Below are 22,415 nucleotides of genomic sequence, written 5' to 3' on the forward strand. Positions count from 1 at the left end.
AATCATGTACCATTTCATAATCCCAAGCCTTGTAATGTATACTAATGAATTGAGCATTGTTATTAAGAGGATATTGGTAGATTCGCAATGATGCAACTTTAGAGTTTTTGGGAAACTCTACTCTTTCTCCCCATAGATCTCGAAGATCAAAGAATTTACTGGACCTTGTAGCCACCAACTCGTACCATGTCCTAAAATCATTATCTCTTATTTTGTTTAATATTGTATCTCGTACATTAGGAATGAGCTGAAATAACATAATTGTTATCTCGAACATCAATATCCTTTGGACTGCCCGATGGCAACCCTTAATTAAACCATCTCGCGAACGTTGTTTTGCTGATATGATCAAGCCTTGCATTAAGGCCCAACTGGAGGGTGAAACCCGCTCCATTGCCTTCTCGGTCTCATCAATGAGAGTTTTCCTCTCTACACCCATCTTTTGAAGTTGGTATGCAGGAGGTTTTTGTGTAGTCTTGAGCTTCTTGGACGACATTAGCTAATTCTCTGGTCAAGCTGTCTGCCAAAGAATTCTTTGTTCCCTGTATATGTTCAACAGTAAAAGAGAATTGGTTAAGCCATAATTGCCAACGCAGGAGTCTCCCTTGCGCTTGCATATTAGACAAATTCTTTTTAACAAAACCGAGTATGCCTTTGCAATATGTTCTTATTAAGAACTGTTTAGGGGCTAAGAAGATTAAAAACTTCTCGATCCCTCTAATAACTGCAAGGATTTCCTTTTGCATTGTAGGATAGTTTAACTCAGCTTTGTTAAAACTTCCACTGCTATATCTGCAAAGTGTTTCTCCTTATTTTATTTTTAACACAACACTCCAGTGTTCATTACTAGCATCTGTTTCAAGGATTAAATCATCTTCACTAGTAGGTAGTGTTAGTACAGGAAGGTCTTTACACATAGCTTTTAAATCTTGAACAATTTTGGAATCACCTTCCTTCTAGTTCCAAGTTATTTTTTTCTAGAGTTTTTTCTGTAATGGCTTCCTTAATAAAGCAAGATTTTCTATAAAATCAGAAGCATAGGTTAAACATCCTAGAAACCTTTCTAGTTGCTTTCTATCTTCAATTTTATCAGGAAATTTTTCAATCTTTTCTAAAATATGTTTTTGCAATATTATTTGTCCTGCTTTAATTTCTAATCCAAGAAACTCAATTTCTTGTTTAGCATAAACACATTTATCCTTTCCAAGGATTATACCATGCTTTGCACATTTTTGAGTTACTGCTTTAAGATCATTCTTATGTTGTTCTAAATCTTTTGAGAATATTAGAATATCATCTATATAGACCAAACAACAATGATTAAGTTCTCTAAAAATATTATCCATTCTTCTCTAAAATATTTGTGGAGCATTTTATAATCCAAAAGGCATTACTAGCCATTCATAATGCCCTTGAGGGGCACTAAATGCAGTTAAAGGAATGCTTTCTTCTTCTATTTTAATTTGCCAGTAGCCACTCTTACAATCCATTTTAGAAAACCATGTGGCTCCTTGTATTCTATTAAATAACACAGTTTTATTAGGAATATAATAGCCATCAAAAACAGTATTATCATTTAGTTGTTTATAATTAATAACCATTCTAGCTTTACCTCTTTTTTTCTTCTGCATGATTTCTTACCATGAATGTTGGACTATTATGAGGACTTTTGCTATTCCTAATTAGCTTTTTATTAAGCAACTCTTTTATTTGTTCATCAAACTCCTGAATATCTTGGTAGGTATAAACCATTTGTCTCACTCTAATAATCTTATTTGGATTTGTTAGAGTTATCTTAGCAAATGCTTTATCCTTTTCCCAATGTTCTAAAGGATTTGTTGAATATAATTTTTCGCATAGTTTTTCTTGTTGCTTATTTATCTGATATATTAATGATGAATCCCACTCGGAAATTCTAAGTGCAACCTCTCGTTGGGTAGGACTAACCCTATCACCACGCTGGCTGCGCGTAAATTCCATTGTCTGATGAGTATATGCCTTTGTTATTTTCTGTATGGGAACAGAATGACCTTAATAGTAAAGATTATTTGATCAATAGTTTGAGTGCATGGGGAGTATAATCTTTGAAAATTATTTCCTATTATCATATCATGACTAGGTTGATTAGTTGCCCATAAAATGGGAATAACACATTGAACTCCTCCAATTTCTATTTTTAAATCTTCAATTATCTATGTATGCATCATGACACTATTATTAGAAATTCTAACTTGCATAGGATTTTTGGCCTTTTTCCACAAGAATTCTGGAAATAATGATTTCTTTCCAAAACATGTAGAACAACCACTATCAATATATGCACATAATCTATATTTATTGAAATCATTAATGCATATATCAATTGGAATATAAATGCTATTAGGATTAGTACTGGATATTTCATTACAAGCTTCCATTTGCATATTAACTTCATCCTCATATACTGGTTCACTTACAGTTTTGGTTTTATATCCAATTACCTTCCTTTTATCAATAGGATTATTTGGATCTTCATTTAACTCGAAATTAGAACATGATCCCATATCAATGTTGTGCCTTGCCGGTTGTTTTAAGGCTTTTTTGCTTTCATATTTTTCATTTAGTTTCTTTAGTAGAACTAATATTTCTTCTTCATCCTCTTCTGGCTTTTCATCACCTTGTTTTTTCATGTTTATTATTGTTGAATTTTGTCTACTTAGACTTGGTGTTCTAAAACTCAGATTTCTCTGTAATTTAGGCTTTGTATTCATTCCAATATGAAGTAGTCCTGATTCATCAATTAACATCTTACTTGATCTATTACTAACTGCAGGGTTCATAAAGAATTCTTCCCAAGTTTTTTCAATTTCAATTTCATTAGGATTTACCTTTATAGGTGTAATTTTCTTCTTAGGACCTCCTCCTTGCTCATATTTTTGAGCATCGACTATTTGTTTCTTAAAAGATGAGTCTATAGTGTTTACCAACTTATAAACCACCTTCCATCTTAATTGTATGGGTCGTGTTCCTTTATGCATTTCACTCCTTCTGTTAATAGCTTGATAGCTAAGAACTTTGACGCAAAGGAATCCTCTAAGCTCACATAATATCTAGGTTCACATATATAGCTTACCGTTCCTTGACTTAAGTTACATGTGATACCACTAATTATTTGATCATAAAATTCTTTATGTCTAATATCACAAATAAAACTCAAGCATTTAACATCCTTGCCAAAATATTGCAAATGTGTTATGTATAGTTGTACTGCACCAATACAAATATAGCTATAATTTCCCTTTTCTTTATGTTTTTTAATACTTTTCCAGTTTATGATATTAATTTCGGCTGCTTTTTGTTCACAATCTTCGATTACTATACTTCCTTCCATTTCTTCACATACATATTTAGTTCTAGTCTTAAAGAAAGAAGTTTTAAATATTTTATCTTTAGTAATTTGGGGAAAATTTCCAGCTTTCTTTGTTTATTTGATCTAGGTCATTATCTTCAAATGAATACTCAGCTCTTTTTAGTTGACCTATTTTCATTTTGCTTTTATCTTCCTCATTGTCATCTGATTCTTAATTTTCTAATTCTTCTCCTTCCATCATGTTATTTATTTCTTCATAATTTTCATCTTCAAACTCATCATTAACTTCAGGTTCTTAATTATACTCATTTTCCTCTTCTATGATCTCTACTATTCCTTTATTTTTATTTAAAGCCAATTCTAAAGCCTCGTCTTCTGGTATTTCTATGTAATCCCAACTTCCTAAGGCTTCCATTAGTTTATGATTAGCTTTCTTACATTCATTAGCATAATTTCCTAGTTCTCCACAAGACCAACACTTGCATGTTTTCTTTTTCTCAAGACAATATGTTGCCTTTCTGAAAAACCTACTTAGATTTCTATATTTATGTTTATAATACTTCTTCTTATAGGTTTCTCCTCTTGATCGGTCAAATTTATTTTTCTTATAGCTCTTTCTTTTATTATAGTTTTTTTTTCGCATCCATAGTTATTTGGGAAATCCCAACAAGTGAGAAATTGTCTCTTCACTTGTTGAGTTCCTGCAACCTCTCTACACTTCTTTTCAATCCACTTTCTAAGGAAAGAAATTCTATTACCTAGGGCATCCCTAGCTAAAAATTTATCTCTTTATTCTTGATATTTTTCACTAATCTCTTCATTATGAGGACTGGGTAATTTGTCGTAGAACATTCCAAGATTTGTTTCATTTTCACCAATTTTATAATAATATGTTTCAAATTCCATAATATAATCATCAACATATTTCATATTACAGATGATTAAATTACTTAACTTTCTTTGATATTCCATTCGTTTCTCATTAAGATCGGCTCTAGGACCAATGAACTCTAACTCAATATATTGACATAACTGTCTAAACATTCTTGTAGGTGATTCACTAGCTCTTAATGCAGTCTTTACTTCTTCATCTATTCCATCGTACCAATCTTCTACACAGCCGTAGAGACTATGTTCAATATAATTTAAGAAAATTTCTGAAGTCCATTCAGTATTTAGATTAAGTACACTACTCATACTTTTCTTTCATTGATCTAAAACATCTTGTCTATCTCTTACACCGTCTAATTTAAGTTTATAACTAGTTTAACTAATGGGTTCAAGCGTCACTTCTTCTTGTTTAGGTATATGAGTAGGCATAACCTTGACACTAAACCGGGTAGTCTTCCCTGGTATGTATCTTGGTCGTGTGCAACTTCCTTCTCCTTGATACCTAGGCCTTTGGATAACATTGTTTACATTAATAATTTCTTCTCCAACATCATTATTATCCATTACTCTTTTTCCTAGTTTGTTTTCGATCTTTCGTTGAACAATATCTATGGGTAGAAAGTCAAGATCATTTAACTTCATTAATCTCATTTGTTGATATAAATCTTCCTCTAAAGTAGCATAATTATTTTCCTCTATTTCATTATCAGAAGCAATCCCTTTTTTAGAAATTAAATTCATGATTTCGTTAAGCTTATTAGGGTCTTCTTCTTTGTCGAATAGGCCTTGTAATTAATTTAGTGTTTTCTCCTGAAGATGAGGGCTCATGTTTAGTTTCTTTATTCTTTTCTTGGTTACTAGTCGGTCTTTTAGGGAGTGTTACAGTAAATTTTTTATTTTTATCTAGGTTTTGAAAAGGATATTTATATTTATATGGGACAATTTTATCTTTATTAGGTGATACTTCTTTTCCAAGTTGATGCCTAACTTCGTTTGTTAAAGCAAGTTGAACCTGTTTAACCTGTTCGTTTAGATCGCTTACTTTTTTTATTAATATCGGTTGTGGTTATTGATATCTTATTTTCGATATTAATACAACGAGCATGTATGTTATTAACTTCCGATCTTAGTTTGCCAATTTGATCTACTATATAATTAAGGACTGCGCCAAAATTCTTAGTATTTTCAGGAATATGATAATAATGCTTTAAATCAGGTTTCTTACACTCTGTAGAGGGCCTAGTATTCTCCAGTTTTGCTTAATTATTTATAACTTAATTTAGCTTTTAACCGTTATGGCTCTGATACCAAGTCACGCAGCTTAACAGTTTCTAATTTAGAATAACTGTATTGTTTTTCTTAATAACAGATTTCACTTATATAATAATTGTATTTGAATATAATACTTAATTTTTAACACAAATACTTATTCTTTTCATATATAAGTACTGCTGAAAAGATCAAAATAACACCTCGAAAACAATATTAAAGAAACATATAACAATATTAAATTTTATTTTAACAGGCTAGAACATAAAATAACAGTATTAAAATAGGAAATAACTTTTTTCCAACACTTAGCGAATTTTTTTTTTTCAACGGTGGTATGGACTTTCCTAGTCCCTACCTGGTAGTGGGCAATACTTTCTCTACAATATAGTAATTGTGAAATTTTTTTTAAAATGGGGGTTATATATATTGTTATTAGTTGTATTTGAGCTTTTGGTTGAGGTGGTCCTTTAACATGGTATCAGAGTCATTCTAACATATAGACCAAGTGTTCAAATCTTATCATGCAATCACCCCTAGGCGCATAGCTTCTATTTGTTTATGATGCATATAGGAGGGCTAATTGGTATATTAACTTAATTTTTGTGATTTTTATTACTTCAATGGCATTTTTAATGTACTATTATACTTAATTATATTGGTATTTTTATTGTGCTTTTGTACATGTATTCTATATTACTGGAGTACAAGTTATTTTAATACTACTATTTATTAGGGGTGGCAATTGAGGTCGATCAGCAGGTCGGGTTTGGGTCAGGTTTTGGGTCGATTTCGGGTTATGCTCAGAAACTATCTAAAATAGTGTAAATCTTAATATTATTACGAAACATGAAATTTGGGTCGAATTCGAGTACGGGTTTCTCTCATTAACTTCTTGTCGGATTCTTGTCAGCCCTACTATTTATAGTCATTATAGGTAATAATGGTACAATATTTGTACCACTAGAAGAAAAAAAAAATCACCATTCTTTTGGCTTATAACTGCTATTTGCTTGTCATGTAAATAGCAGTTATGCGCCAATACTTATCCCTTCCTTAATTATAAAGAAAAAGATATGTTATGAAGATGATCCCACTTTGAATTTGATCCTTAGTTGCTTCCTATGCACTCATTGCAGATTGCCTCTTCCTTTAGCAATCCACCTTTTTCTAACGCCCATTTTTTTTTTTTCCAAACAATTCTATCTAGAATCTAGAAATTAAATAAGATTGTAAAATATAATCATTCATTTTATAATGTTAGGCCCTGTTCTTTTCACCTTAAAAAAATAATATTAAGTAAAAATAATTTCAGTTCAGTTTAGTAAAATTAATTTCAGTTCAGTAAAAATAATTTCAGCTTAGTAAAAATAATTTCAGTTAAGTAAAATTCAGTTTTCTTACAGAAAAATTATAATAGAAAATCAGCAAAAATAAGTTCAGTTTAGTAAAAATAATTTAAGTTTAGTAAAAATAATTTCAGTTCAATTAAATTAGGAAAAATTGCCCGCAATAATCCGACCTTCTGCCCGTTCGCTGAAAATAATCCCACCTTTAACCCCCGATCTTTTTTATTGGTCCAACCGGTTAGTTAACTTGTTATAGCAAGTTACTAGCCACGTGTCATCACCCAATTAGTCCAAAAATAAAATGTAAAAAAAAAACAAAAAAAACAATTAGTTAATTTAGAAACCTCCCACCAGCCAAACCACCTCCCCTGCCACAAATCCCGGCATGCCGGCCTCCCCTGCCACCCCTCCCCTGAACCATAGTCGAACCCCCTTCCCTGAACCACCCTCGAACCCCTCCCTCCTTCACGAACCTCCACATGAACCACCCTCGAATCCTCACGAAACCAAGCCAACCCCAGTCACGCGGCTCAAGCGAGCCAGCCCTTAAACCCAGCTCTGGCTTACCCTCCCCCTCCCATGAACCACCAACCCTCTCCTTCACTCTTACCCCCGTGAAAACCCAGCCCTTAAACCCAGGCTCCGTCCGCGAAAAACCCACCAACTCCCTTAAACCCAGCTCCGGCGCCCCGACCTCCCCATCCCCATATTCTGGTCACGTCGCGTCTCCCCCGTCCATCGTTTCCAGCCGCGTAGTCGTCGTCGTCCACAGAGGAGGGGTTGGGTTAAATGGTTAATGGGGTTAAAGGGTTGGGTTAATGGGTAATTGGGTTTAGGTTGGCTTGGCTTAGTGGGATTTCGGTCAGCTTGGTGGTTTCAGGTGTGGGTGGGATAGTGGTTATAGGGTTTAGGTTGGGTGGTGGTGGCTGAATTGGGGTGGCTTAGGTGGTGGTGGTGGTTTTTTACTGCTTTTTTATTTTTATTTTTTTTACTAATCAAGGAGCGACACGTGTAAGTCTACTTTAAAAAAAAATTACCTACTCAACCGGTTCCAAGTAAAATGGGACCATTTATAGCATAATGGGTATAAAGGTGGGATTATTTAAAACTAATTCAAAGGTGGAATTTTTTTTAGCGGACGACCCAAAGGTGGGATTATTCCGGGCAATTGTTCCATTAAATTAAGTTCAGTCCAGTAAAAATAAGTTCAGTTCAGTAAAAATAAGTTCAGTTCAGCAAAATTAAGGTGAATCAAACAGGGCCTTAGTCCCATATGTAATCAATTGCATAAAATAAGAAAAAATAAATATTTGAAATCTAACATTAAAGTACTTTTTTTTAAAAAAAAAACACATGTCTTAGTTTACATTAGTTAAGGATTCGTTTGGCATTGTTGTAGTTTTCTGTTTTTTGGTTTTTTGTTGTATAAAAATATATGATATATGTCACATAATGAATAAAAAATTATTTAAACTTATTAAAATCATAATAATTTTGAAAACTGACAACAAAAAAGTGAAATCACCTTTTTCTTGTTTCCTGTTTAAAAAAAAAAAAAAAAAAAAAAAAAAAAAAAACAGGAAACTAAAAACCAAAAATGATGCCAAACAATCCCTAAGTTTTTTGATTTTTTTTCTTTAAGAAAGCACAAGTCATAATGCATAATTCAAGGTAGAGATTTCCTTATTTAGACACATATATATCATCAATACACAACCAATTAATTAGTTAAAAATTAAATATTTTCAATATGGTTAGATTTTTTATAAACGCCCAAAATAGTATATGAGCCTTGCATTATGAAACGGATGGAGTACTAATTGTGAAAAACTTTTGAAAATGGGGGTAATTTATATTGATAGAGCATGACGCATATTCTTAAGTCTCAATTATTAGCTTTATTTGAGCTTTTGGTCGTGGTGGTTCTTTAACATGATATCAGAGCCAATGTAACATAAAGATCACGGGCTCAAATCTTATCATCCATTCACCCCTTATTTCAAGTGTGATTAAAGTTTTGTGTAGGTTGGGTCCATGTTGCTTCTATGTTTCAATCCCTAAATAATCTCACGCGAGGGGTTGTGATATGATTAGAGCTGTCAATTCGGGTAAATGGGTCGGGTTTGAGTCGAGTCTTCTCAGGTCGGGTCATCTCGGGTTAATTTCATAACATATGCGGGTCGGGTTCGGGTTGGGTCATGCTTGAGTTGGGTCACGTCGGGTCATACATCTCATCAGGTTTGGGTCGAGTTAGTAAAAGGTCGGGTTACATTCGGGTCGGGTGAAAAATAGGTCGGGTTAAATTCGGGTATTTACGGTTTAAACGAGTTAGGGTCGTTCTCAGGTTCGAGTCGGGTTCGGTTAAAGTAAATTATTTACGGGTTATAATCAGGTTGGGTCATTCTTGGGTTCAAGTAGGATTCGGTTCAAGTTAATTATTTGCGGGTTATAATCAAGTCGGGTCATTTCCAAGACAGATCATTATCGGGTTCTAGTGGGGTTCGATTCAAGTCAATAATTTGCGGAAAACATGTTTCGTCCCTAAAAACATGTTGTGAAACTAACCTCTTAAAATTCAAAGTGAAATATTGAAGGAATAGAGTTAGGATTAAATTTCCATTCCAATACCAACATGAGATAACAACCTATACATATTGATTCAATAAAAAGTCGGGTTGAATTTGGGTCGGGTTAATAACAAGTCGGGTTGATTCGGGTCGGGTTTGTAACAGGTCGGGTTGAAATTCGAATCGGGTTTGTAGCAGGTCGAGTTAAATTCGGGTCGGGTTAGGAACAGGTCGGGTTGAATTCGGGTCGGGTTAGGAAAAGGTTGGGTTGAATTCGGGTTTTGACAAGTTAAAATGGATTTAGGTCAATTTTGGTTCAGGTCGGGTTCGGCTCAGGTCAATAATTTACGGGTTACATTCGGGTCGGTTTGTCTCTAGGTCGATTAATGTTCGGGTTCGGGTCTCAAATACTCGGGTCAACTTGGGTCTATGGTTGGTTTCAACTCGGGTTAGGTCGGGTTCGGGTCACCATTTTTTTCGGATTCAAACGGGTTGGTTAATAGGTCGGGTTAGAGTCGGTATTTCGAGTCGGGTCAGCTTTTGACAGTTCTAGATATGATAGTATAAAACTTATTCTTCGGCTATATTCATGTTTTCATCCTTAATAATAAACTAATGATGTCAAATAGTCTCTAAACTCTTGATCTATATGATTTTTTCTTATTTGAACCCTAATTGTCGTTTCTTTGATTTGTTCTTAATTATAAATCTAATATATGCGTCTTCAATATTTTGAAGATTTGTTGGCAACTCTCTACATGTTTCAAGTTTTGCAAAAGTTAATTCATTGTTAAATGAAATGAAAATATTCACTTGCAAAAGTTAAATCAATTTTAAATTCCCCAAACATCTCTTTAATAGAGTTGGATGCTCGTTTCGATTTTGATCCCTATCGAGCCAAATATGATGTTGGTAGTCATATTGGATAAATAAATTCGAGTCTTTATGTACTAGGTTGAATCAATTGTAAGTTAATATCAAGTCATGTTTGGTTCGAGTTACGATTTTCATTTTCTCACTCGTTAATGCAATACAATCAAGTAGGGTTATTTTTTGATAGCTCTACTAGTTGGCATCCATTACGACACATATACAAATCCAACCCAAAAAAAATCGAAAATAGAAAACGATAATCTTTATTTATAGCACAAGACAACCATTTTTATCCATACCATCATTGGCAAAGATAGACCAGAGACTCACCACCCAACAAGAAATTAAAGTACATACAGAAACACTTACATAGGCTAATAGAGATATCAACCTTAAGTAAAGTACGATTAACTAAATAGAAAGACATTATAATAAAACAGTAGACTAGGTTGTCGTTAATGTTGCAGGTGGTGGTGATCGATGACGGTTTTACATACACCGGAAACCGTTCAAAGATGGTGCGGATACGCATTGGCGTCCAGTGTTAGCACAACATTCTCTAACACCAGGAGTGCATGGATGTCCAAGGTGCTCTTCGCACACTGGATTCTCTTGTTGAGCTTTCACAGCAAGGACTTGCAGCATCACTACGTACAACAAAATTAATTTATATACGTAAATAAAATGTGAGTTATACATATTACGTAAATATCTATGATTTAGTACGTATCATCTAAGATAGCAAATTACTAAAATAATTTAGAGAAGTATTTAGAAACTAAAAAATTTTAGGTGAAGCAAACATGAAGGTATTTCAACTCTATAGTCTCAATAATCATATAATTTACACTCCTTTGTAGTTTGTAATATACTTAAAGTCCTATCATTTCTTGTCAAAAAGTATATATTTCAATTATTGTATCAGCCTTTTCATTGTTTTATACATATAACAAAGATTGTCACTATTTTTGAAATTAAAACAATAAACTAATCTTAAATTTTCATATATATATATATATCACTTTGGGACTTAAAGGTCATCAAGTGGCAATTTGAAATGTGATCAATAAATCATGTTATGCATAACCATAACTGAGATATTTGTTGACTAGCAAATCGGGTGTAAGAAACAGGGAATTTCCCATTTATTAATATTATGAGCACGCATCTTCATGCTTTTATGAAACGAATAGACAAACTTAAAATGGATAAGGAAATACCTGTTGCAAGGATGAAAAAGAGTGCTACTATGATTCTCTTGAACCCAACCTTGGTTTCCATTGTTTTTATTATGAAGAGTTGTTTACCTTTGTGTTTTAAGTATGAAGTATGTTGTGTGTTTGTGGCTTGTATTGTTGGTGAATTAACTACACTATGTTTGCTCTATTTATAGTATTTTTCTTCTGACCAATTGGGTATTATTATACACAAATTAGGACCACTAATTAATAGTATTCTAATTTTCCACTAATCCACTATGCTATGTTGGGTCTAGCTTGATGGAATATTCCATGGAATTTTAAATTTTCATGATTTCAATCAAATTTTTGATGATTTATGCGCCATATCATTTTCCATTTAAGCATAGATTCTTAACCTTTTTTTTTTTTTTCTTTTTTGTCTAAGTACTAACACCATGATGATCTGTTGAATTGGATTGAACTGCACTATGGTGAAGTCAGCTGAAAAAGCTGAATTAAACTGATAAATTAAAATGAAAATAGGTAGTTTAATTAAAACGAAAACAAAGTAACAACGGAACAACAACAGATAACAACAACAGTAATGAACCAAACTTAAATAATTTGAAAATAAGTTAAGAAGATTTGGACCTAACACTATCATTGTTTTTGAATTTTTTTAGGAGATTGATCGTGAATTAAAAAATTTAGAAGGATTATGATAATGACTTAGTGAGTAAATTCTTCGTCCAATTTGTATTAGCTGTAACATTAAGAAATTTGCACTATTAACGCTCTCCTACATGATTATCTTTGTTGATTTATATTGGGAAAAATATATTCATTATTTTTTGAATCTTGTTAGACTCGTGAATAACTTTTATATACATCCGGTGTATAGTAATTTACTCGGGTATCACTTTTTATCAAATTTAGGGTCACTTTTACAATTTTTTGGTTAACTTTTATAAATATAGCAAAAATATTTCGTAACTTTTATTTATGTCAGATTAACTTTTATTCATATTAGGGTAACTTTTACTCATTTTAGGGGTAACTTTATAACATATGTACAATATTTATTATACATCCGATTTATTTAAAAGGTTGTCTAGACTTATATCAAATTAAGAATTACACTATCAAATTATATAACTTTAATATATTTGTAAATAGCTAGAGATATATTTCAATCGTTCATTTTTACTTTATCCCCTTTGAATTTTACACTATTTAATTTCTCTTCTTTTTTTTTTTTTTACCGTATCACGTATATTATATGTAAGGAAAAATGTAGTCATCATGTGAGATCTTGTTAAAATTGTTTCTTTAATTAGCTTTATCATAACTCTTTAATAATGTTATACACATATCCAGCCACCGGCTCCCTTTGCGGCGACACTACCCTGAGCTCCTCCGATTGTTCGCAACGCTACCCAAGCTTCCCCAACCGTCTGTGACGCTGCACCAGCTCTACCTCCACCACCACCATGTCAGATTCCCAAACCCCGCCCACCATCCTCCCCCTCGCTCTTCCTTCTCACCATCACCACCGCTAGACCGCCAAACTTAGCACCACCAATCAGCCGCGCACAACCACATTAAACACCGCATCACCCTCATTAGCCCACGTACTTACTGTCCCAGCCAGCCACGCTACTTCTTTCCCTCATAACCACATTCACCGCCCAACCACCAATCAACCACCTTACCCCTAGTGCATCCCGCAATCACCACCTTACACACCACTGCACGAACCAGCCACCTACCAACATCACTATTAGTCGCGCACCTTCGGCAGCACACGCAGCGGTAGGGGTATTCAAAAATACCAACCCGTTTGACCCGACCTGCTGACTCGTTGACCCGCTAAATACCCGATGGATAATTTTGATTTTTTTTTTCTATTTTTGCGGGTCGAGTACCCGACCCGTTAAAATATCAGATTTGGAGGTCGGGTAATGGGCTGGACGTAGAGAGTTGCGGGTTCCCGTAAATAACCGAATTTTTTTTTTATTTTTTTTTTTAAAATTTCTTAGCTGGAACTCAAATTAGGGTTACTTTCATCTAGTCTTCTCTCTCCTCACTTCCTAAGACAAGCAGTAGCCGCATCTCAACATTCTTCTTACTCCTCTTCTCTCTCCTTGCTCACTCTCAATTCCCAAACACACACTCTCAAGTCTCTTTGAAACGAACCTCCTTCCTCTGTCCCTCTCAGGCGAACCTCCGTCGACTGTCAGCTCCTCACCGTCAGCCGCGTAAGGTTGGTATTTTTTTCGAATTTTTTTGGATAATTTCTTTGTTTATGTTTGATTATACTCAAGTTGTTTTCTATTACATTTTTAGGGTTTTTTGTCGAATTTTTTTGGGTTAATTTCGTTACTCATGTTTGATTATACTCAAGTTATTTTCAATTACATTTTTAGGGTATTTTTTCGAATTTTGTTGGGTTAATTTGCTGATTATGTGTGATTATACCGAAGTAATTTTCAATTAAATTTTACGGGTTTTATCGAATTTTTCAGGGGGTTAATTTCCTGATTATGTATGATTATACCTAAGTTACATTCAAATACATTTTTTTGGTTAATTTCGCTACTATTACTTGCTTTTTATCCTTTGTGATATTCTACAATTGATTTTTTTTTTTTTTTTTTTTTTTTGTATGATTTATCTTGTGTAGGGATTAAAGACTTGGTTTCGAAGTAACCAACAATTATCATTGATGAAACTATTGAAGCCTCGGATGTCACAAGTGACTGAAATTATCCCCTCTCCCATTTAGTTTTATTTGTGGCTTTGAGATATTGTTTGGAGTTTGTAATTTATTTGTTTGTTTTGTTGTTTTAATTTGATGTAAACTGTTTAAACTATCTAGCTAGACACCTTGAACTTTGAACTTTGGTTTGCATTTTGTACTCTAAATCATAATTTGGTTGAGTTATTAGAATAATTCAAGATAGGTAAACATTGCAGTAGGTTATTTTTGTTAATGGAAGCAGGGTTTTTTTTTTTAATTATTAAAAAAGACATCAGGTTATTTTTTTATTGTGAAAACAACATGTTTTTTGCAAAATAAACACATCAGTTTTTTTTAAATGAAAACAACAGGTTTTTTAAATTAATAAACACGTCATTATTTGTTTTTAATGAAAAAGGTTTTTTTTTTTTTTAATAAAATGAGCAGTTTTTAAGGCCATATTAACAACATGTGTTTTTTTTTTTTCTGAAAAATAAAACATACATATTAAATATTCGGGTACCCGGTAAAAGCGGGTACCCGATAAACGGGTACCTGTTTTTACTGAGTCGGGTAATGGGCCGTCCAAATAACTACCCGCACTTCCGGGTACCCTCAATTTCGGATACCCGAAATCCCGGGTACCCGGTTATGAGCACCCTTACGCAGCAGTAGCCGCGGATCGGATTTGCAGCCACCGAGACACCAAACAACAAACCGCGCTGCAGTCACGCACTTATTTACCTCCACCAACCGACTTATAATCCACCTGCAATCGACAATTTGGCTACCAAAAATTACAATTCGGTCTCAAAATTGCAGCAGTTTGGCATTCAACATCTTCAATATTTATCTTTAACTAATTGAAAACCCAGATTTTGCTCACGCAAGTGTTCGATGAGCGTGTCAGAGGAAAGGGTAGAGGTGATGGTCAGAGTTGAGAGGTTAGGGTTTAGACGAGGGGGTTCAGTGACTCTAGTGAGGGTAGAGGTGGTGCTAGCTACGTCTGTAGGGGGATGTGGGTGGAGGCGGTGGTGGGTTGGTTGTTTTTCTTTTTAGTTTTTTTTTTTTCAAGCTAACTATAAATAGGTTTTTTTTTTATTTTATTTTATTTTATTATTGTTTTTTTTATAACTAAATTACACTCATTAATGTCATAAGTGAGATAAATTTCTTAATTAGGATCAATTTGTAAAATAGAAAAAAAGGGAGGTGACCATATGCATTTAGCAAAAATAAACTTGAAGGTCAGCATTGAGAATCTTCCTTATTTTTTAGACAGAGTTTCTAAGTAATTAAATAGAATTTTTTTTTTTTTTTTTTTTTTTTTTGGTAAGGACATAAACTAGTCTAACATTAGTTAAAAAGATGATTTCTTGATGGGTACACTAGTCACTAGTTAAAAAGCCAAAACGATTGTACTTAAAATCCAAATTCTACTAGCTTAAGTATTATAAATAAGTCATATCTAATCTAGTAGATTACCACTACAAAAAAGTGTTATAAATTAATATAATAACATATCTTCGTTATCTTAAGGTGCCTTCATACTAATTACATTACTGAAGTGCGTTTTGGCCTTTTAAAATTTTTGAATTAATGCTAAATAGCAACTTGTATACTGTAGTGCACCAGCTAATCATTGTAATCATGTGTTACGTAACTTATGATACAATGACCACCAAATAATAATATATGTGTCGTATGGTTATAAGGTACGTTAAGTATATGAAAATAATAGGATTTTTTTTTGTGAAAAACTACCTTTTATATACAACTTATTGTGAAATACTACATTTTAAAAAAAATGTTTTAAACGACTACCTCTTTTTTGAAAAATGTTGTAAATGACTACCACTTGCCGGAATCTGGCCGTTGACTCACTTTTCCGGCGTTGACCACCCCACGTGGCGGCCTTTTCCCGTTTTCAACCACCCCACCCCCTCCTCCTCCTCCCTTTTCTAGTTTTTGACCACCCCCACCCCCTCGCCGTCACCTCCCCCTCCCTTGTCCAGTTTTTGAGTGCTGCACTAGTTGCCCCTCCGCCTCCCTTTTCCAATTCCGACCATCCCTCACCCCCGCAACGCTCATTTTCCCTAGTCCTCCTTACCCCTTCTTGCAGCCCTCAAACCGAATTATCAATTTCCAGCCACTCCCCTCCCTACCCCCACTTCCATTATTTCCGGCGCGGCAGCCCTTTCCCTGCCAACCTCCCTTTACTGCTCATCATTTTCCCCGAATTGAAACACCTCCCCTTCCCCTTGATTCTTGATTTCCGGCCACCCCTCAAATAAATTATCAAGTCAAATTTCATCCCACCTACGCATTTCTCACCCTCGAAATCTCGCCCACCCTCCTTCGACCCCCTCGAAAACCAGAACCCTTCCCTTCCCTTCCCTTCCTTTCCTTAACTGTTTGGTATTTACAATAATTAATTTTTTAATTTGATTTCTGCGTTATTGTTGTTAGTGTACCGTGGTTGGGAAGGTGGTTAGTATGGCTGCTATTTGTAGCTTGGTGGGTCTGGTGGTGTAATTATTGGTGGCGTCAAGAGGTAAAGATGGAGAGTGGTGGTGCAGTGATGGTAGGGGAACGGAGTTAATGGTGTTGTTGTTTGAAGGTCGCGGAATTGGGGAGCAATTGAGGGTTTGTGTTGGATTAGCCGGGGTGGCCTGGAGACGGTTTCAAGTGGGGTTGGGTTGGTTTTGGGATACGTGGGGGCGGTTGTAAGGGTGTTTTGAGGTGGGTTGAGTTGTTATGGTGGTAGGGCGGTGGTCAAGATGGCGGCATTGCCGGTGGTGCATGCATAGAAAAAAAAAATAAAAGAAAAATAAAGGTCATGTGACCGGCACGTGGGTGGTCAACGCCGGAAAAGTGAGTCAACGGCCAGATTCCGGCAAGTGGTAGTCATTTACAACATTTTTCAAAAAAGAGGTAGTCATTTACAACATTTTTTTTAAAAGGTAGTTTTTCACAAAAAGTTGTATATAAAAGGTAGTTTTTCAAAAAAAAAAAAAACCAAAATAATATTATTTTGTCAATACATAAGCCATAGTGGGGTCTTGGATTTTTTTGGAGCCCAAAGTGAAAACGGTAAAGGTGCCCTTAAAGCCATTTATCATAGCTCTTTTTTCATAATTTGTTAACCTAAAACCCTTGTCTTAGTTCAGCATGATTAGATGGCTATCCCAAAAATTAGGCCTTATATAGTCTAATTAGAAGATACAAATTTTTATATGTGGTTGGCCACACGGTATGACCAACCATTATAGGGATTACTTCGTTAGTGTTATAGGGTTACTCTGTCGGTGTTATATGAATTGCTTCATCAGCGTTTTAAGAGTTAATCAATCAATGTTATAGAGGTTACTCGGTCACTGTATAAGACATTTTGTGAAAAACTACCTTATAATGCACTTTTTTGTGAGAAACTACCTAATAAAAAAATGTTGTAAGAAACTACCTTATATAAGGGTAAATATTGTAAGAGGTTATCTTTGGTCGAAAAGTCATCGTTGACTTTTATTTTCCGGCGTTGACCATGTCACGTGCCCTATTCATCTCTCAACCCCTCTTCTCCGCCGTTTCTTTCGCCACCTTCATCAGTCTCACCGACTCCTTTTCATAGATTCTGGCCAATCTTCTCTCTTCTCCAATTCCATTTTTTCCCTCTCTTCTATTCCTTCATTGACCTTCAATCTATCTCTTATGCGCCCAACTCCCTACTCTACTCCTTACAATTCGCTCTCCATTACTTCCTCCAATTTCGTTCGATGACGATGTCACCATTAATGGTGTCAAGCTAACAATTCCCCTGTTTTCGATGATGGGTTTTGCGTCATATTTCAAATCAATCGTTTCATTAAGCTCAATCTCGATGTAGAACCCACTACTAAGTTGGGTTCGAGACAATTAATTACTTGTAAATGGGGGTCTATTTTTCAGAAGGCATTCATTTGGTTGTGAGCTGAGTTGGGGTGATTTAATTGGTCAAGGGTTTGCAGTGGGTGGGTAAGCGGAAAAGGGGAAAGGTTGGTGTCATTGGTGGGAGAGAGAAAGGGCGTGGGGTCGCCAGCGACGGGGGAAGTGGAGGGAGTGGTCTCCGGGTGGCCGGTGGCAGGGGAACTGGTGGGGAGGCTAGCAATGGGTGGGGGAGGGGGTGGCTGAGATTTTTATTTTTTAGTTTTATTATTTAATGTAATTATAATTGAAATTTAATAAATAATTTTTTCAATTAAAAATAAGGAAATTTTGGTAGTTGGTACCTCGAAAATAGGGGGTGTTGAATTTTATTACTCGTTTAAAACTTTATTTTATTTTAGTACCATCAAAGTTTTAAATTATAGCTTTTGGTACCTCAGTTCATGTTCAGTTAACTTTTTCGGTAGTGGGGCCCATTATCTAATTATTTAATAATTTAATTTATAAAAATAAACTTAAAAAATAAAAAATACAACCAGCTGCCCTCCCCCCTCCCTTCCTGTCAGCCACCCTTCCCCCTCCCCGTGCTCGCTGCCAAGTCCTAAACACTCCCCCGCGCCAACGAGCCCACCTCCTCCCTTTCCCTCCTTCGATCTTAGCCGCAACTGCTGCAAAACCACCGTCTTCCCTCCCCCTCCCTCCTATGAACCCCGAATCGTGGCTGGGATTCGTGTCTAGTTGCGGCGGCAGGCTGCTGTGGCTTGGCTTCGTGCCTGGCCGCAGCGGCAGGCTACTGTGGCTGGGATTCGTGCCTGGCCGCGGCGGTAGGTTGTTGTGGTTGGGATTCGTGCCTGGCCTCGGCGGTAGGCTGATGTGGTTGGGCTTCGTGCTTGGCCACGGCGGCAGGCGGCTGTGGCTGGAAGCATGGGATGCGTGCCTGGCTGCGGCGGCAGGCTGCTGTGGCTGCCAGGGTTTCAACCTGGTCGTAGCGGCAGGCTATTGTGGTGGGTTGATTAGTGTTTTGGTGGCTGGAAGGTTATTCTTGGGGTTGCCGACAGCCGCACAGGAAGTGGGAGTGGGGCTAAGGGTGGCTGGGAGAAGGTGGTTGTTCTCGGGGTTGCTTGCAGCCGTACAAGGAGGGGGGAGAGAGGGGCTAAGGGTGGCTAGAAGGTGGCAGATCCCAATTAACAGAAAAGTTAACGGAACATAGACGGAGGTACCAAAAGCTATAATTTTAAACTTTGATGGGTACCAAAATAAAATAAGGGTACTAAAGTTCAATACCCCATTTTCAAGGCACTAAATTCCAAAATTTCCTTAAAAAAAGGACTTGTTTAATAGGTTGGAGGTCATCATTAGATTTATTAAAAGAAAATACCCTTTAAAAGTCGACTTATTTTAAGTTAATCGAAAAGTTGACTTATTTTGAACTAATCATACAAAGGTTGGCTTATTCTTGATAAATTTTCCTTTATAATACGTTATGTTTATTTATTAGATTATTTTATTATGGTATACTTACTCCATTCTGGTAATATTGCAACAACCAGACTTTTTCATATTCATCATGCTTGTTTGACTACATATTAAGATTTATGCATAAAGTAAAATATGGTCATGTAGTATCTTGTTAGATTCGTCTCGTAAAATATTTTAACATATCAACATTTATAATTTTCACTTATATAAGTATAGATATTTAACATATAAAATATGCTTTGAAATACATTATTTCATTTTTGTTGCAATATTTGTGGAACAGAAGAAGTATATATATTATTATCCCGAACTATATATTCATGATCAGTGGCGGAGCTACATGTGTGCACACTGAGTCACGTGACTCAGCAGTGCCAAAAAAAAAAAAAAAAAAAAAAAAAAAAAAAGAAAAAAAAGAGAAAACAGCCAAAACGCGTGAAACGTTGCAAACAACTGAAGAAAGTTCAAACCTCACAACGACAACCCTAACTCCCTCTCTCACATCAACTGCCGACGACGCCGCCCACGCCGGAGTGCCGGAGCAGCCAACGTCATTCGTCCTTCAAGCCTTCAAGCAGCAACGAACAACTTGAAGGGGTGAGTTATTTTGCTGTCCTTCACTCCTTCAAGCCTGCCGCCGCCCTCGGAATCTCAGATCTACGCCACCAGGCCGCACCACCGACTCAGAGTACCACCGAGCAGTCGTCAGTCGAGCACGGAGCACAACTGCACTGATTGAAGGAGTCGAGCAGTTAGGAGAGCAACTGAACAAGCAGCAAGGTATTTTATACCATTTAATTTGTTTTTTTTTTTAATTATAATTATGTATAACTTTAGTCATTTGATTGATTAAATTGAACTGAATTGTTGATTTGCTGTTCATTACTGTGTTAATTACTTAATTAATTATAATTTCAGTCATTTATAAAATATAATTTCATAGTCTTGAAATTGACAGGTTGTTGTTCATTGTGGATTTGTGGTGTTGAAATGTTGAATTGCAGAATTGTTGAATATAGAATTTCACTGTGTTTGGTAATATTGGTACTTTGTAGTCTTGATTAGTTGGTCATTTGATTCAGATTTGATTGATATTTGATTGTATTATGTGTATTCAAATGAACTAAAATTGTGTATAGATTGTATATATGAATTGCTGAATTTTTTGTAATTGCTTAAATGATTTTCAGATTGAACAGAACTTGTTGGATTTTTTTTGTTTGATTGAAATCAAGGTAGTTGTCATATATATATTTTTTTTGTAAATATTTTTGGATTCGATTTTTTTTTTTTTTTTTTACTTTAACATATGATCAATAATTCAGGTAGGTGATCAATAATCAGGGTGACTCACAAGCTCGAAAATTCTGGATCCGCCACTGTTCATGATAATACATTCAAAGTACACAATCGAATTATGCAATTTCTTATATAATTTTGCATATTACTGTCTTTTATTTCATTTGTTTATTATTGTTGCTTGGATGTTTAATTATTACGGCATTTTATTATTGATTTATTATGGTTACTTAAGTAATATTATTTACCTTATTATTGTTGATTTAGTATGGTTACCTTATTGTTTGGTTTATCATGGTTAAACAGTTTATTATTTAATTTACTAGGTTAAGTCCCGTACCATGCGTGGTTAATTTAATTAATTTTGAAAAATTAATTTTTTACAGCATAAATTATAAAAATTGTTTAATATCTTGAACAAAACTGAAGTAACATGGAATATTTGATCAAATCATATTCTTAAAAAATATTCCACCGAAAATACATCTTCTTGAAAAAGCTTATATATTTCCTTATTTTTCCGTAATTAATTGAGTATTAACATAAAAAAGGTAAATATTATTGCTCCTTATATTTTTTTTTTTTGAAACATTGCTCCTTACAAACCCTTTTTTTTTTTTTTTTTTTTTTTTTTTTTTTTTTTTTAAATAACTTCCTTAAATAAACTTTAGTAATTAATTATTAAAATATATATACAAACACTAAGAACACACCAAAAATCAACATGTGTCATTATTTGGGTGTCTTTTAATATATAGTTATTGATTGATCGATTGATTAATTGATTATGGTGATCTTAATGTGCATTATTTATATCAATTTATTCAGCACTAATTTACGTTGAGCAAATTGAACAGTTATTGTATACATGTTCCCTTGAATTGCATATAATTACATATCAATTATTCAAAATAAATAAATAAAACATATCATTATAAAAATCAAATAGATGCCATTATTGTGGGTGGGATCGATCTCACTCGATTTCATATCTTCATCCCTGAATACTAGACGGTTCTTGACCATATGGAGTCACTTATCAATTATTGAAAGAGTGTAACATAAAAGATCAATTCGTTTGCCTTGCCCCTTAATTGTGATTGCCTTGGAATCTTTTGCCCATTAGTCGCTGTTGGTTTTGTCCATTTTGCAAAAGGATTCAACAATGGTTTCAATTAAGTTCCTTTTAAAGACTTACATGCAATCAGAGGGGACCTTCTACTGGACCATTTGGGGTTTGGCCCTTGGTACATTATTGTAATTAATTAGTTAATAAACTTACATAAACTTATTTTACTCATAGCATATCAAGACATAGTGATTAATTTTGAGCGGGAGGTAAAAGACTTAATCCCTGTCTTTCTATTATTTTTTTGCCAAGAGGCGCCCCAACTAATTTTCACCTAGAGAAGTCAAAGATTTCTTTAAAATTTAAGATATAGCCGTCATCTGCATTAACACTGTCATGAAAACCACCCCTGCATCACATAGTTTAAT

The 22,415-nt window shown here is 34.7% G+C and overlaps 2 long non-coding RNA genes across 2 annotated transcripts; one reads left to right on the forward strand and one right to left on the reverse strand.

The window, feature by feature from the left end:
• Positions 1 to 10,545: 10,545 nt before the first annotated feature.
• Positions 10,546 to 11,657, reverse strand: LOC145626791 (uncharacterized). The gene is made up of 2 exons (XR_014111073.1): positions 11,519 to 11,657; positions 10,546 to 10,945 (listed from the first exon to the last, which is right to left on the reverse strand). It is a non-coding gene; the product is annotated as an uncharacterized LOC145626791 (long non-coding RNA).
• An 8,250-nt stretch (positions 11,658 to 19,907) lies between these two features.
• On the forward strand, positions 19,908 to 21,184 carry LOC145626792 (uncharacterized). The gene is made up of 2 exons (XR_014111074.1): positions 19,908 to 20,399; positions 20,945 to 21,184. It is a non-coding gene; the product is annotated as an uncharacterized LOC145626792 (long non-coding RNA).
• Positions 21,185 to 22,415: the final 1,231 nt, after the last annotated feature.

This window comes from Chenopodium album, chromosome 4 (genome assembly GCF_948465745.1).
Source record: "Chenopodium album chromosome 4, dcCheAlbu1.1, whole genome shotgun sequence".
Classification (NCBI taxonomy): domain Eukaryota; kingdom Viridiplantae; phylum Streptophyta; class Magnoliopsida; order Caryophyllales; family Amaranthaceae; genus Chenopodium; species Chenopodium album.